At 34.4% G+C, this 4,447-nt stretch overlaps 1 pseudogene; it reads left to right on the forward strand.

Moving 5' to 3' along the window:
- The first annotated feature begins 1,184 nt into the window (after positions 1-1,184).
- Positions 1,185-4,030, forward strand: LOC133859672 (UPF0481 protein At3g47200-like; annotated as a pseudogene).
- Positions 4,031-4,447: the final 417 nt, after the last annotated feature.

Here is a 4,447-nt window from a genome sequence, read left to right on the forward strand (position 1 = left end):
GAAACCTAAATATAGGCTTGTATTTATGTTTTGAGTTGTCTATTAATGTATTTATTTAGAGAACAAAAATACATTATTTCAAGACAAAGTAATTTGATGATGAAAATATTTCCTAGTTGTTTCTGATTTGTTGGGAAAGTGATATAAAATCGCATAATTATTCCGTAATCTTGAATAGAATATTTTTCTTCTTTGTGAGGACCCATTCTTGAAAATGTGAGAATGAGTTTGAAATAATGGAATGGTGACTCGAAACAGAAAACGAAAACACAAACAAACATATATAGCATAGTTCCGAGTCACCTGCATGCTAATTAAACATCACCTGAAAATGATTGCTGAATGGTTTCTCTAATTTGACGTCAATTTCAAGCACATTCATTCCACACAACTTTGGTCAAGCCTTATATACTTTTTGGAAGTAATACATGTGAAGTTAAAGAAAAAGGAATGTCGGATGGTATAACTTTATGCTGTAAAAGCTAAAAAAGGGTTGAAGGAAATTATCCTTGCTGTCCAATGGTTGCAGATGATATGACTAGAAGAAAGGAATCGCCTATTAGGACTACCTCAATGGCATGTATTTGGATTCCCTACAATATAATTGAAGATCTTCTGCAATTGTCTGTTTCCTGCAATCTGGTAAACAATTGTGAAAGGCCTCCAGTAAAAGTCACCTGCTAAGGGCCTCTCACAATTGTAGAGAACTCCCTGTAGGAGTTTCTAATCCTTCTTTAGTGGCCTTTTGGATTGGAAAATTTCTTGATTTTTCATTCTAAATCCATGCACGAAGCAAAGAATAAAGTCTTATGGGAATTCACCCTTTTGATTTGGGTGCTTTTAGCACTATATAAACAGTGGCATTTGTTACCCGAGTGAAGGATAAGAAGAGTGAACTTCTCTTGGAAGTGTTGCGATCGATGCTCAGTAAGTGGAATTTTTATTTATTTATTTATTTTTAATGAAATAAGAGTTGCTCATTAATTTTAGTTTCTAAAACTCGATTATAATTGGCGTTTGAACTTTTCTTGCAGGGTGTTGAAGGCCGGCTAGAACAGAAATTTTAAGAGGCCAGGGGTGTCCTTTCTTTTGATCACTCCTGAAGAAAGAATTTTAAGAGGCAAAAAACAAAACAAAATATGGCTACAAATGAAGGCTTGGCACCTTCGGTAGAAGACATGATATCCCATGATTTATTCATGTCGCCCAAGTGATGCATCTTCAAAACCCCTGTCATACTCTTTAGGCATAATGAACAAGCTTATATCCCCAACGCATTTTCTATTGGCCCTTTCCACCATGGCAATATAAACTTGAAAGCCACGAAAAAAATTAAAGCCAAGTATTTGCGACGACTTATCTCTCGGTCTCCGTCTCCAGAGACAAAGCTAAGAGATCTCATCAATTCCATCAAGGCCGTGGAGGGAGTGGCTCGTGAGTGTTATGCCGGACCAATTTATTGCAGCCCAGATGAATTTGTGAACATTTTGGTAATGGATGGTTGCTTCATCATTGAGTTGTTTCGTAAGAATGCTTACAAATGGCATAGGGAATAAGATGACCTGTTTTCAACATGGCTTGTATGCTCCAATTTCTATACCATGACTTGATTTTGCTCGAAAATCAAGTGCCTTGGATGGTGCTTGAGGGTTTGTTTAACATGACCATCGACCCCACCAGAGAAAACAAGTCTCTAACGCAACTTGCCATAGAATTCTTTGCTAACATTTTCTCATCCACAGATCCCGGAATAGTTCCCCCTATCCAAGACATCAAGCATATTCTCGACCTGTTCAGAAAATGGTTGGTTTTATCAACTCGAGGACAGGAAGAAAGTAGGGCAAGATGGCATCCCATGCCTTGTGCAACAAGCCTCGTAGAGGCTGGAATCAAATTTAGAAGGGGTGAGTTGACCAGAAGCATCATGGACATCAAATTCATTGATGGTGTCTTGGAAATTCCTCCGTTACTGACTCAAGAGACAACAGAAACTGTGTTTCAAAATCTCATCAACTTTGAGCAATGCTTTCCCAAATGTGAAGCTCGGTTCACTTCCTATGCCGTACTCAGGGGCCGAGGGGGGGGGGGGGGGGGGGGTTGATAGGGATCAAATGCCCCCTTCACCTCCCAAAAAATTTCCTTACCCATGGAAGAATTTTTTCAAATGCCCTGGTTGCCCACGCTCAGCCATTTATAAAGAGGCAAATATTTTCTATGAAGACCAATATTCATTGTTCACGCTGAGGTTCTGTGATTGTTTCAGGTTTTTTGATAATTTTAGGTCAAATTAGGTTGAAAATTAGGTTGAAGACGACTGATTATATGTTTGACAGAAACGCACCGTTTAAGCTTTATATTTTGTATACCAAACGTTGTGTTTAGCTATTTTTGTTATATGTTCCTGGCAGTCTGGCGACTCTGGCACACTCCTTCAGAGCATTCCTAATAGTCTCATCAAATTTTACTTATCAAAATAGCTAAAAATTATTTTTCTCTATTCTTGTGAGCCACTTTTTTAAAATTATCTCAGCAGCCTCACCATTTTAACCATTCACTATCACTATTCCATTTAAATAATTTTTTTTTCCAGATTTCTTTATTCTTTCTCTATTTAATCTTTTTATTCAACAAGCTACCATACACCTTCATCTTGAGATTAGATCATTGTTAAGAAATTCACACAAGTTTTCATTTGCTTTTCAACCAAATTCAAGAAATAAAGAAAGAAAAGATAAATGAAAGAATCACAAAGTTTATGTCAGGGACAAAGAAACTTTCATGTCCATGAAATAAGGACATCATCGTTGAGAAACTTTCATGTCCATGAAAGAAACTTTCATTGTTAAGAAATTCACACAAGTTTTCATTTGCTTTTCAACCAAATTCAAGAAATAAAGAAAGAAAAGATAAATGAAAGAATCACAAAGTTTATGTCAGGGATAAAGAAACTTTCATGTCCATGAAATAAGAACATCATCGTGTGTGAGAGATGGGAGATGGGAGAAGAAAATTGGAGAAAAAAGGAAGAAAAAAAATGTGCTGATTATGGGAGAGAGAAAGGAGAAATAAAATTGGTGAAAGAGTTGATGAGTGAATATTACTCATCAAAATTTGTGAGTATTTTCACTCACCAAAACTTTTTGGTTAAGGTGGTGAGGCTGCTGGGAGTGATTTTTAATGTTTTTATCAAATTAGCTCACCAAAAAGCTATTTTGCTGAGGCTATTAAGAATGCTCTTATATCGGTAAAAGACAATACAAAGCTTAAGCAACACCGTTTAAAACTCTAAAGGCTAAAAGTATAACTTATTAATGATAAAAGGCGCTGACTATCTCTTTGGCTTTAAGTATGACTCTTTCTTTTCTTTCCTTTTCTTTTCTTTTTTTTTAAAAAAAAAATCAATTTAAGTCTTACGTACAAATGCAACTATAGGAATAGGAGGGTTTGATTTTTTGAAACGGTGTTGCCTTCAATTTAGAACTTACCTAGATATATGTTATATTCAAAAAATTGAATTGCGGTTGGAAAACATTAAAGTGGTTTTCTTTCTTTTTATGAGCATATTATTTATTCATTTCATTTTTTACATTTTTAATTATTTTTTATTCAATTTTAATTTTTTTCATTCAAAAAAAATTAAAAAAAAAAAAAAAAAAAAAAAAAAAAAAAAAACTTGATCCCCCCCAACAAAAATTTTGACTCCGCCACTGGCCGTACTCCTTGACAATCTCATTAACACTGTTCAAGACGTGGACATACTCTGCGAGAATGAGATCATTGATAATTGGTTGAATCCAGAGGATGCAGCCCAGTTCTTCAACAAGCTTTACCACAATGCTTATGTCGATCAACAAGTACTATTACCTAAGCCTTTGCGAGCAGGTGAATGGATTGCCAATGCAGATGGCCTAGATGGTGTGCAGTGCTTGTGCGCAACTATTTCAACACTCCATGGGCCATTCTTTCCACATTGGTCGCTTTTATCCTATTGGTCCTCACCTTCTTACAAACTCTCTACAACATGAAATAATAATCTTAAAATCATCATTTCAATTTAACTTACTATATAATTGATCCCACCAATGTCATTTTCAATGTTTTTAGGAAAAGAAGTGTTGTATTTTCTTTTTGTTTGTAAGTTTTCAAAATTAATGTATTTATATATGCATGTGTTTATATGTTGGGAAGTTTTCATTTATGAAGGAGTTAATAAGCCTTAAAAAAGGACAGGATTATATGGGAAAAAGTGGAGAAAAAAAATGAAGTCATTCATAAATGAGAATAACTTCTATAGGGACTTGGTATAAATTAGGTCATTTGTATTGTAAAAGATAAAAATAAAATAAAAATATTGACAAACAACTTAAACACAAAATACTTTTAAAAAATACAAAAATAGTTTTTAATTTTATGTCACATTAAAATACTTTTTAAAACGAAAAATAAA

This window comes from Alnus glutinosa, chromosome 2, assembly GCF_958979055.1.
Source record: "Alnus glutinosa chromosome 2, dhAlnGlut1.1, whole genome shotgun sequence".
Classification (NCBI taxonomy): domain Eukaryota; kingdom Viridiplantae; phylum Streptophyta; class Magnoliopsida; order Fagales; family Betulaceae; genus Alnus; species Alnus glutinosa.